The 12,857-nt window shown below is 35.5% G+C and overlaps 2 long non-coding RNA genes across 2 annotated transcripts; both read left to right on the top strand.

Moving 5' to 3' along the window:
- The first annotated feature begins 1,663 nt into the window (after window positions 1-1,663).
- Window positions 1,664-3,237, top strand: LOC149071105 (uncharacterized). The gene is made up of 2 exons (XR_016194697.1): window positions 1,664-1,772; window positions 2,889-3,237. It is a non-coding gene; the product is annotated as an uncharacterized LOC149071105 (long non-coding RNA).
- A 7,493-nt stretch (window positions 3,238-10,730) lies between these two features.
- LOC149071104 (uncharacterized) lies at window positions 10,731-12,291 on the top strand. Its single transcript, XR_016194704.1, has 2 exons — window positions 10,731-10,839; window positions 11,949-12,291. It is a non-coding gene; the product is annotated as an uncharacterized LOC149071104 (long non-coding RNA).
- Window positions 12,292-12,857: the final 566 nt, after the last annotated feature.

Below are 12,857 nucleotides of genomic sequence, written 5' to 3'. Positions count from 1 at the left end.
TGGATGCTAATTTCCCTAAATTAAATTTAAAAAAAATCGTCTGCTGTAATGTATTCTCAATACTGTTCTCTACAATACTGTACCTATATAAATACTGAACTTGAACATTCCACCCTCCACCTCATATTTCTAATAACTTGCCGCCTTGGCTGAGGCGTCTCCCTGCACAGGTTAGGTCCATTTTCTAATTTCCAGGTTCGTATAAAATCTTTTACATTCAAAATCCATCATTAATAAAAAAAAGAAAAATAGTTAGTTAATTTCGTTCAATCTAAAATTGAGTACTTTTTAGTAAAATGCGTATTTTTTAAAAAGTGTATCCACAACATGATTAAAAAAAAATAAATATCTCCATATGGTAGGTGTTAAAACGAAAAACCTTATTATCACAAAAAATGAGTAACTTTGCCTGGTTTTAATTTATACAAAAATTGCCACGTTTTTGAGACAAATAAATTCAATTGGTCGAATGGTCGACGCGTTTCGGCTCTTCAATGGAGAGCCGTCATCAGGACCTCGTGGTCAGAACTCACACGAATGAAGAGTGATGTTTACGTCTGGTCGTCCGAAGAGTTCGCCTTTGTATTTGCTGCGTCCGAGTGGTCTTTGGATGCGAATTGGGGAGCCATCTGTTGTAAAGTGTTGAAAGTTTTTTCACGACTGAGGTTAATAAAGCCTGTCCAAGCTGACGAAATAGGTGGTGTGTTTCTTCCAACATTAACGAGGAAATTCTGGCATGTTCTGATGAAGTATCCCTCGAGAAAATTCAATTCCGAATTGTGTGTTGCTTTTTTAAAAACAAATGCTTTGTCAAAATCAAAATGATGTGAATGTCGCCAACAGTGTTGGGCAATAGCCGAATTATCCATCCGTCCCTTCTCAACATGCTTTCGGTGTTCGAGAACTCGAATATTTAGATTTCTTCTAGTTTGGCCAATATATCCATTTTCACAATTCTTGCATGGGATGAAGTAGATACCAGATTCTTTGGAGGGTGAGCGACATTCACATCATTTCGATTTTGACAAAGCATTTGTTTTTAAAAAAGCAACACACAATTCGGAATTGAATTTTCTCGAGGGATACTTCATCCGAACATGCCAGAATTTCCTCGTTAATGATGGAAGAAACACACCACCTATTTCGTCAGCTTGGACAGGCTTTATTAACCTCAGTCGTGAAAAAACTTTCAACACTTTACAACAGATGGCTCCCCAACTCGCATCCAAAGACCTGTCGGACGCAGCAAATACAAAGGCGAACTCTTCGGACGACCAGACGTAAACATCACTCTTCATTCGTGTGAGTTCTGACCACGAGGTCCTGATGACGGCTCTCCATTGAAGAGCCGAAACGCGTCGACCATTCGACCAATTGAATTTATTTGTCTTAAAAACGTGGCAATTTTTGTATAAAAAAGAAAAACCTTATGATGACGAGTCTCACACACGTTTCAGATTGCGAACAACAGAATAACTATTTGTCAATAATTTTCGAAATTCCGAGAAATCGTCATCAAAAAATGAATAGAAGAATCGTTTCGCGTTTACGTACAGAGGTAATTACCATTATGATGAAAGTTATAGATTGCCAACAGGTGCGACAAACACAATGGCTCGAAAATCATATAAAAGGACATGCCATTACATGGCTAAGCATCAAGTTTGTTTTCTCCGGTTCAAGTTTCTGTTTCTCGATTTTGAAGATGGCGTCAACTTCCATGAAGTTCATTGTTGCAGTTGCAGTCCTGCTGGTCCTTTCGGAGTTCATTGGTAACGGCGTCAAGATAGTGTGTCCGTATTTCAGATTCAGGAAACCAGCGTCGTTTCCGATTGGTTAAAAGTCCGAATTTCAAGTTTAAAAAGATCGAAATTCGGGTTTTTAACCACGACGCGGGTTTCCAGAATCTGAAATACGGACGCGCTATGTTCACACCCTACGATATCTTTTCTTAATTATTACCATCTGAATTGAGTTATTGGAGCTTTTTTTCGCTATTGAAATTAATAATTTTACTCAGGATTTTCTGCAGCTGGATGATGCGAAGATGAATTCGGGAAAGGTAATTCAATGGTTTCTGCGAGGAATTCAAACTCACGTCCTCTCACTTGCCAGGAGAGCACGCTAGACCACTACGCTACAACACGAACGAACCTCTTTCCTTGGAGATCATGTGCGATGAACAGGACCGGCAAACCTAACTCAGTCCAAAGGTCACATTTGCTGACACTGCCACAAGATGGCGACTTAGCTGCAGAAGATGTCACTCTCCTCACAGAGGCAGTTGAATTTTCTTTGACGAATTGATCTTCGCATCAGCCAGCCATGCAATGTGATTAGAGTGCAAATTAGATAGCTGCGCAAATTAGTGATCTGTAAATGTGTCGAGGGTCGCTTAAGTGATCCCTAAAAATGCCACAGGTCACATTTGCGATCTGTAAATGTGACGTGGGTGACAAGTGATCAATCAGTAAACCGTATTCAAACCGTCGTATGAATAGCGGGGAGTGACATAACATCTTCGGATAAATAATTTTAGTTCGTTTTCTTTTAAACTCAATAAATTTCTGAATCGCAGCGAAATTTTTGAACTGAGGAAAGTACTAACTACGGTCCAATCATTTTCTTCATTCCCTCAATGAAAATAGAAAAAAAAACCCTTCTAATTTACAAAAACGATGAGAAAAATCGTTATCGCAGTACATACAGTTTTCTGTCGTCAGTAGAATGTCGTAACTTACAATTATTTTTGAGGGCAAAAAAAAAACCTGATAATTATCAAAAATCATCATGATCAGAAAAAATAACGCAATTATCGGAAATATTGATTTGGTCTCGTATCCTAGTAAGTGTTTCAAAATTAAATGAGTGAGTTTTTTTATTTGCAGAATGCGGACCCCAGTCACGACCACCGCACGACCACGCAGTTCGATTACGAGACAATAGCAATAAAGTACAGATACAAAATCGACAGGGAGAACATCATAAAGACAAGCGGGCTGCTGGTAATCCACCAGCTGAACCCGGAATGATGTCGAACTCAAATTTTTGAGCGATGGATCACGTGTTCTGATTAATCTCGTCTAGCACATCCAAGGCTAAATCCTCAACTGTTTGAGCCTGCTTGTGTTTAATTCAAACAGAATTAAATCAAAATATGTTGGAATTTATAAATGTTACTTTGTTGTGATTGTAATACGAGAATTGAATAAACATTTTCAGAACACGAAACAACTATGTTCTGTGAGTACTTCAGTTATTTTCCAACTTTTTTTGTGATTATTGTACTCCATTCCAGTGATTCTTAACCGGTGGCCACTATATGTTTCCCTTGGGTGGAATGGGATATTCTAGGGATATAAAAGAGGGTAGATATACGACCGGATTGACAAACGCGCATGGCGGGGCCTCGGGAAAGCAAAACTTTTAATACAAACGAAATAATGAGACGCAACAACAGGAGAACATTCAGACATTTCGAAATGGGTAGCGGAGGAGGAGGAGGAAGACTCCAATTAAAATACAGTCGAACCCCCAATTACCACGTAGTAAAAAGAACAGCAAATTTGTTCGTTATACGCGAGCTTCGTTGTATCCGTACCGACTTAGAAAATGGGGCATTTAAGCAAAATGAAATTCCTCTTCGCCCTTCAAAATCATGAATTACGAACTTGTAATCCCGAATTTCTTTGCACCTCACTTCTTGAACGTTTTGGCTTTATACCATCGCCCCACGTCCTGGAGCAGGGCCCCTGGTTTGGGATCTTTTGCGGGTCTCCCAGACCAGACTTCCACATGCCCCTTTATGATGAATTTATAGCGTGAAAAAACAGAAAAAGGATGAGAATCGTCCCGGGCCCCAGGGTTGAAGCTCTGTGAACCTCACCCTTGTGGGGGCCGCGCTTGAAACCAGTGTTTTCCAAAGTGGCCCCCTGGCCTACGGTTAAACCAACCGTATAGCTTCAATTTCGAAAGCAATCGAGGCGTTTTGTGCGTGGACATTCACTCGCACACAGTGACACCACCCCAACCAACGTCCGAATCTAGTGGTAAATGTAACAAAGGTGTTTCAGAGGTTGAGGTCTTGGGAATAAATATCTTCTCTTTCTTTAAAGGCCCCTACACACGCTGAGTTATACCTTCACAGTTACATCTATGAACACTTCCAAGTTGCGGGCGCATTCCGCATCGTTTGAAAGGGTCCATTTGTACCAATAGTTAATTTAAGGGCCCTTTCGCACAGAGCAGATGCAGATGCGGGACGCAGGTCCGGAAAAAGTTTTAACATTTGGTATATACGGAGACTTTCACAAGACGATGCGGAATGTGCCCGCAACTTCGAAGTGTTCATGCGGGTCTGGTTGGCTTCCGCATGTGTCAGAACCTAAGTGCGGGCTCCGCATCCGCACATACAGGTTTTGTACATTAGATTATATGGAGCTATTCACACGACGCGGGTCCGGGTCGAACTCGCCGGTATCTTTGGCTACTTTTAAAGATGATTTTGCATGGAATTTTTTCAATTATTTGTCGTAAATACCCTTAAATACACCATATGAAGTTTCCTGTTCATCAATAGGATGCACCCACATACATCTATCCGTCCGTCTCTTTCTGAGATAAAAGAGATTTAGAAACTTTAATTGCCTTTTATTCATACTTTACAATTTATAAAATAAAACCTGCCAACAACGGCCACTGACGGGTTCATGAAAATATAGGCGCTACTGAGAATGGCATTTTATTTCTGTGAGAAAAAAAAAAAACCACTATAAAATTTGCGATCTATACAACACGTAAAATGATAAGCAGTTCTATAATTCATTACGATGATTATATTAATTGACTAAATAATTTAATAATTATTAACATAAATATAATTAATTTTTTTCTTTTGAAATATTTAAAATAATTTAAAAATATAAATATTTAAAATTTATTTTTAAAATTATTTTTTTTTAATTTTTAATCTTTAATAATTTTATTAGACAATGTTATCTAAAGACGGCGTTTAATTAGGGCCGGATTAAGACGTTTGAAGGCCCTAAGCACTTGAATAGTTTTGTGGAGCCCCCACCCCCCCCCGATACCTACAAATATATTTTACTCGATATTGAGTCTATAAACTGAAAACAAAGAGTGAAATTTTATATTTCAGAAATGACTAATCTTTCTCTAAGGATGGGATTCCACTCTAAAAGGTTTATGAAAGTTATTTTATTTTATAAAACATTCGAGCAAATGCAACCGATCAGCTTATTGGTTGCATTTGTAAAATAATTATTATAAACTATTTTTATTGTGTAATCCAGGCTTAAGACAGAATTGCGATGAGAATATTTCTAAGCACAGACATTTTGAAAGTCTCCACCCCTCCCCTTTTTACTACTTGCAAAGTCTCCCATCTCCTGAATCTTTTTTGTTTTTTTGGAACATCATTGGATGGTTTTTTGGAATTTTTCTTTCATATTTTTCCGAAAAGACTGATCTTAGATTTTTTTTTTTAAATCTTTCGAAAATATTTTAAGATATTTTCTCCCATCGACTACTTGTAAAGATCGAACTGAAGGCATCTTTATACTCATATTCTATGGGGGCTCTAGATTAAACCACCAAAGAATGGCTCTAGGCAGTGCTCGCCCGCATCTTTAGTGCTCATGGGAAAGGACATGTGGATCGGGACCCGCGTCCGCATTCGCTGCGTGTGAAAGGGCTCATAAGCATCGAGAGGAACAAATATTGCCATAGAACATGGTATCGCAAACCACGTTTACTCGGTGAATATCGCAAAAATACTTATGAAGGGTTTGACGTCGAGTGGGACAAAAAGCCAGTAATAAATAGGGAAAAAACATCTATTTCACAGCATGATTGCAACACAGCCTGTGGCGTCAACAAAACTCGTGTAATCATTTCATTTCGTCTACTTTCTGACATTGAACTGTGCTGCACAGTCTGCATTGTATAATCATGCTGTCAAGTAAATGGTTTTTGTACTTATTATTGGCCTCTCACTCGACGTCACACCCTTCATAAGTATTTTCGCGATTTTCAATAATTTAACGTGGATTGCTATACCATTTTCTACGGCAATTTTCGTTCCTTTTGATGCCTAATAGCATCCCTCTTGGCGGGATGGGCGGAGATACTGGGGGCTCCAGCGTCAAAAGTGGAGTCGACTGATGTAATGCATATACTTTATGTACATATGAATTGACATCATAATCGTACCCTCCCCCCCCCCCCCCCGAGCAATAATGACCGTGTCCCCGCAGACTTGAATATCCGCCGATGATCCCTCTGAGTTTGTCGCGACTACAAAGCAACACGCTGTAGATTCACTGGGAGTTCATGGAAATGTGTGTATGGCTTATGAGAACTCAGCGTAGTTTGTGTAAGTTCTGAAGCGCTCAGGGAAAATGGAGATTTTAGGAGCTCATTGAAATTTCAGTACGGATTTTGAGGACTTGATTGGAGACCTTGGATTGAATAATTTATCATTGTAGACCTGTTGCTCTCTGCGCAAGACTTTTCAAAAGAGTGATCGGCTCGCGGCATATGTGGACTGCTGTATGAATGAAAATGTATAAAAAACCATAATAAACAATAATCAACGTTTTTACACAACAAAAATCTATACATAAAATTACTTTTCTGCGCGTGTATATGTTCTCAATGGAAATCCATGACTTTGGACCAATTTACGATACTTTTTGCATTCATACCAAAAAAAAGACGTTAATGGTGTTTTTTTTATGATATTTTTGATCAACCAGATCCAAGGGATTCGTTTTTTTAAAAAAAGAAACTCTTCAAACACTGATTACATGGGAATGTGATAACCTATTATAATTTTTCTTCTTCTATTATTAAGGCAAAAAATAAACGAGAAATGACGTGCAGTTGCCGTGATGATAACACTCAGAAAAGAATTTTTATAGAGTGAAACCTGATAGAGGTAAAAATTCTTGCGGTTTCACCGTTTCGATTCTCAGCTGCTAAAACTTTCTCTATTTGTAATTTAATGCTATTTGTATGCTACAGCATGCACCAGTTTCGTGTCCTCGACGACAATAATCTCATGTTGAAGCATTTTTTTTTTCGGCAACTCTAATAATAGTGAGCATTTTCCACTTTTTAATGGACATGTAATTCAAAAAAATTATGAATTTAGGACGCTTCTCATCACCCGGGGGGGGGGGGGGGGGGTTCCCCCGACAAAAGTACGGGGTGGGGGCACATACGGATTTCAAAAACTGGTAAAGTGTTGGAAATGCTTCAAGTGATGGTGCCACGAGATGTGTTCACCGTCAACAAAAATTAAAACTTTGGTTTCTGTATAGTTGACTAAATAATTTATTTACTCATAAACATATAATAAACTTATTTATGTATAAAAATGTATAAAATACATGTTTTCATCTCCTAAATTTATTATAAGTTGAGAGCAGATTATGTGCACTAAAAAGTGGGGTAACGTGCTCTAAATATGCTCTCGAAAATTCCAAAATATGCATTTAAAAATGGCAAAATATGCACGTAAAATGGCCAAAATATCCACGTAAAATTCCAAAATATGCACTAAAAACTCCTGAAAAATTAAAATTTCTAAAATCTGTACCAAAAAGGCAAAATCTGGGCAAAAAAAGCAGATATGTTTTTAAAATGCGTATTTTCTATTAGTGCATATTCATTTACAAAGAAAAATTATATATATTTCCTCATATGTAGGCTATATACTGCATATGCAAAATGGTGTACATATTTTTTTACTTAGGCATTTTTGATTTCTAACGAGTCTTAGCAGCTCATTTATAAACACCAGTAAGAAAAGAAGTTCGACGCTATTTCTAGAAATAGCCTTAGCTAATTCCAAAAAAAATTGAACGCTTTTGACGCTATCTCTGGAAATAGCGTTGTGATAAAACGGTTGATATTTGGAAAATATCACAAACATCTTTTCTGCATTAATTCACTAAATCCCACCCGCGGGGGAAAAACCGATGTTATGAAAGTGTTATTTGAACAATTACAAAAAAAAAGAAATTAAAACTTCAAAAATTATTCCGAAAATTCTCTGATTTTATATGCCAAAAAAAAGGCTAAAAAAAAGAGCTAAAATATGCAAATGCATATGCGCGTATGAATTTGCATATTATCCGGGCTCTAATTATAAGAGATCTTAACACTGTTTTAATCAAGTTTCCAATAAAAAAATTAACGTGTAGAGAATAACTGGAAAGAAGAGACGGAGTTAAGACATTTTTTTGATGAAAATCCGAAATTTGCGTTGTTTTGATTATCTATTGGTTTCGGATAAAAAAAAAGTATTTAGTACAATCACACTTGCAGCGCTACAGTAGAACCCCTCGATAACGGACACACGCAAATTATTGACAATTAATTATTTTTTAATTTGAATAATAATTATAATTTAATTAATTCATTATTATTCATTTTAATAACAATATTTTAATAATTTTTTTTCAACCGCTAATTTGGAAAATAAATTAGTCATATATCCTGTAGTTATTTCTCCCGTTAAATCTGAATTAAATATTTTTCTCATGAAATTGGAATTTTAACGGGTTATGAATTTTCTCTCGTTGGTTCTAAAATGATTTTTCTCATAAATTAAAAATAATTAGAAATTATGAAACATCGTAAATTCGGAAATTTTTCACATCAGTTCTAATTTTTTTCTGATCAATTATAAAACTTCATCTCATAAATTTCTAACTTTCATTATTTCTCTGAAAATATTTTTGTCGTCACTAAAAAAAAAATTCTCATTATTTTCGAATCGTTTTTTATTAATTCTGAAATTTTTTTCTCATTAATTTTAAAGTTTTTCTCATTAATTGTGAATGTTTTCTAATTAACTTTGATTTTTCATCATTTCCAAATTATATTTCATCAATTTTGAATATTCAATATTTCTGAATTATTTTTCTCAATAATTTTGAATATTAATTCTGAATTGCATTCTCAAATGATTCGAAATTTTAATTATATTTCTGAATATTTCTCTCATTTTTCTCAAAATTTTTCTCACCTTTTCTGAATTTTTTCTTTAATAGTTTTTCTCCTTTTTTCTCATTTTTTATTGAATTATTTTTCTCCTTTCTTCAGAAAAATATTTTTCATTATTTCTGAAATTTTTTCTCCTTATTTCTGAAATTTTTTCTCATTTTTTCTGAAAATTTTCTCATTATTTCTTGTTTACCATATCCGGTGAAATGGGTCAAAAGACCAAAAATTTCACTCGTTATAAGCCACTCTGTAAGAGCGGGACTTCAGTGGCGTCTCAAAAGGTGGGCAAATGGGATTTTGGCCGAGTCAAAAATAGGAGCCGCAAATTATTGACACATTTAATTGAAACAATTAAATTGGTCATTTTTCCTGTAGTTATTTCTCTCATTAAATCTGAATTTCCATTAATTCTGAAAATATTTTTCTCATGAAATTGGCATTTGAACTGGTTATGGTTCTAAAAAATTATTCTTTTCATTAATTCAAAATATCTAGAAATTCTGAATTATCGTCAATTCTGAAATTTTTTTTACACCGTTTATAATTTTTTTGTCATTGATTATGAACATTTTCTCATAAATTTCGAATTTTCAGTGTTTCTGAATTTTTTTTCATCAATTTTGAATTTGCATTATTTCTACAATTTTTTTTTCATTATTTTTGAATATTTTTTCATTATTTTTGAATATTTTTTCATTATTTTTGAATTTTTTCTCATTAATTTTTCTCATTAATTGTATAATTTTTCTCATTAATTGTATAATTTTTCTCATTAATTGTAAAATTTTTCTCATTAATTTTTCTCATTAATTGTAAAATTTTTCTCATTAATTTTTCTCATTAATTGTGAAATTTTTCTCATTAATTGTGAAATTTTTCTCATTAATTGTGAAATATTTCTCATTTCGATATTTTGATCATTTCTGAATTATTTTTCTCATCAATTTTGAATGTTCATTATTTCTGAACTATTTTTCTCATTACTTTCCGAATTTTTTCTCATTATTTCTGAATTTTTTCTCATTATTTCTGAATTTTTTCTCATTATTTCTGAATTTTTTCTCATTATTTCTGAATTTTCGTAAAATTATACGGACCAATTTGGATACTAATTTCCCTAAATTAAATTAACAAAAAAAAATCTTGTGTTCTCTACAATACTGTACCTATAGAAATACTGAACTTCAACATTCCACCCTCCACCTCATATTTCTAATAACTTGCCGCCTTAGCTGAGGCGTCTCCCTGCACAGGTTAGGTCCATTTTCTAATTTCCAGGTTCGTATAAAATTTTTTACCTTCAACATCCATCATTAATAAAAAAAGACAAATAGTTAGTTAATTTCGTTCAATCTAAAATTGAGTACTTTTTAGTAAAATGCGTATTTTTTAAAAAGTGTATCCACAACACTAATTAATAAAAAAATAAATATCTCCATATGGTAGGTGTTAAAACCAAAACCTTATGATTACGTGTCTCGCACGCGTTTAATTAGAATAACATAATGACTATTTGTTAATAATTTTCGAAATTACGAGAAATCGTGTTCAAAGAAATAAATAGAAGAATTGTTTCTCGTTTACATACAGACGTAATTACCATTACGATGAAAGTTATAGATTGACAACAGGTGCGACAAACACAATGGCTCGAACATCATATAAAAGGACATGCCATTACATTGCTAAGCATCAAGTTTGTTTTCTCCGGTTCAAGTTTCTGTTTCTCGATTTTGAAGATGGCGTCAACTTCCATGAAGTTCATTGTTGCAGTTGCAGTCGTGCTGGTCCTTTCGGAGTTCATTGGTAACGGCGTCAAGATAGTGTGTCCGTATTTCAGATTCAGGAAACCAGCGTCGTCTCCGATTGGTTAAAAGTCCGAATTTCAAGTTTAAAAAGATCGAAATTCGGGTTTTTAACCACGACGCGGGTTTCCAGAATCTGAAATACGGACGCAATATGTTCACACCCTACGATATCTTTTCTTAATTATTACCATCTGAATTGAGTTATTGGAGCTTTTTTTCGCTATTGAAATTAATAATTTTACTCAGGTTTTTCTGCAGCTGGATGATGCGAAGATGAATTCGGGAAAGAAAATCCAATGGCTTCTGCGGGGAATTCAAACCCACGTCCTCTCACTTTCCGGGAGAGCACACAAGACAACTGCCCTACAAATGCGACGAACCTCTTTCCTTAGAGCTCATGTGCGCTGAACGGGACCGGCAAACCTAACTCAGGCCAATTGATCTTCGCATCAGCCAGCCATGCAATGTGATTAGAGTGCAAATTAGTGATACGTGGGTGACAAGTGATCAATCAGTAAACCGTATTCAAACTGTCGTATGAATAGCGGGGAGTGACATAACATCTTCGGATAAATAATTTTAGTTCGTTTTCTTTTAAACACAATAAGTTTCTGAATCGCAGGGAAATTTTTGAACTGAGGAAAGTACTAACTACGGTCCAATCATTTTCTTGATTTCCTCAATGAAAATAGAAAAAAAAACCCTTCTAATTTACAAAAACGATGAGAAAAATCGTTATCGCAGTACATACAGTTTTCTGTCGTCAGTAGAATGTCGTAACTTACAATTGTTTTTGAGGGCGAAAAAAGAAACTGATAATCATCAAAAATCATCATGATCAGAAAAAATAACGCAATAATCGAAAATATTGATTTGGTCTCGTATCCTAGTAAGGCCGGTATTACACTATAAAACTTTGTTAAATCCCTTTTATAAAACTCAAATAATTCACTCAATAAAGCTCATAGGTTACATTCGAGAAAATGCAACCGACAACCTTATTGGTTGAATTTTTCAGGTTTTATAAAAGGACTTTTAGGAAACTTTTATAGTGTAATACCGGCCTTAGTGTTTCGAAATTAAATGAGTGAGTTTTTTTATTTGCAGAATGTGGACCTCAGCCACCACGACCACCAGCCGGCCTCAGAGGTCAATTACGGGGCGATCTGAATTTACTAAAGATAGAAAACAGACAGGGAGAACATCATAAAGACAAGCGGGCTGCTGGTAATCCACCAGCTTAACCCGTAATGACGTCGAATTCAAATTTTTGAGCGATGGATCACGTGTTCTGATTAATCTCGTCTAGCACATCCAAGGCTAAATCCTCAACTGTTCGAGTCTGCTTGTGTTTAATTCAAACAGAATTAAATCAAAATTTGTTGGAATTTATAAATGTTACTGTGTTGCGATTGTAATACAAGAAATAAATAAACATTTTCAGAACACGAAACAACTATGTTCTAAGAGTACTTCAGTTATTTCTCAACTTTTGTGATTATTGTACTCCATTCCAGTGGTTCACAACCGGTGGCCGCCATATGTCTCCCTTGGGGGAAATGGGATATTCTAGGGCAGCGGTTCTCAACCTTTTTCGACTCGCGGAGCCCCTTTAAGTAAAAAAAATTCTATGGCGGAGGCCCCTTGGCCAATTCTTTAATTATTGATCAAAGTTACCGATTTATTTTTACTATTTAAAATATTTGTAATTATTTTTTTAAATTTTACTGGTTCTTTTTTTATTTTCCTCGAGCGTCCGCGTAGCCCGTGGAGAGTGCACAAGGAGCCCCAAGGGCTCCGCGGAGCACCGGTTGAGAACAATTGTTCTAGGGATAGGATAGGGGGCAGATACACGACCGGATTGGCGCGCCTGGCGGAGCCTCAGGGAAGCAATCATATGTAGCTTTCAATACAAACGCAATAATGAGGGAGGCAACAACGGGGAACATTCAGACATTTCGAAATGGGTGGCGGAGGAGGAGGAAGACTCCAATTAAAGTACAATCGAACTCCAAT

The sequence above is a fragment of the Pholcus phalangioides genome, unplaced genomic scaffold (genome assembly GCF_987345545.1).
Source record: "Pholcus phalangioides strain wild (caught in Gottingen) unplaced genomic scaffold, Ppha-v1.0 ptg000019l_1, whole genome shotgun sequence".
Lineage (NCBI taxonomy): Eukaryota > Metazoa > Arthropoda > Arachnida > Araneae > Pholcidae > Pholcus > Pholcus phalangioides.
Note: the sequence above shows the minus strand (reverse complement) of the source record. Positions and strands in the feature narration are given on the sequence as shown.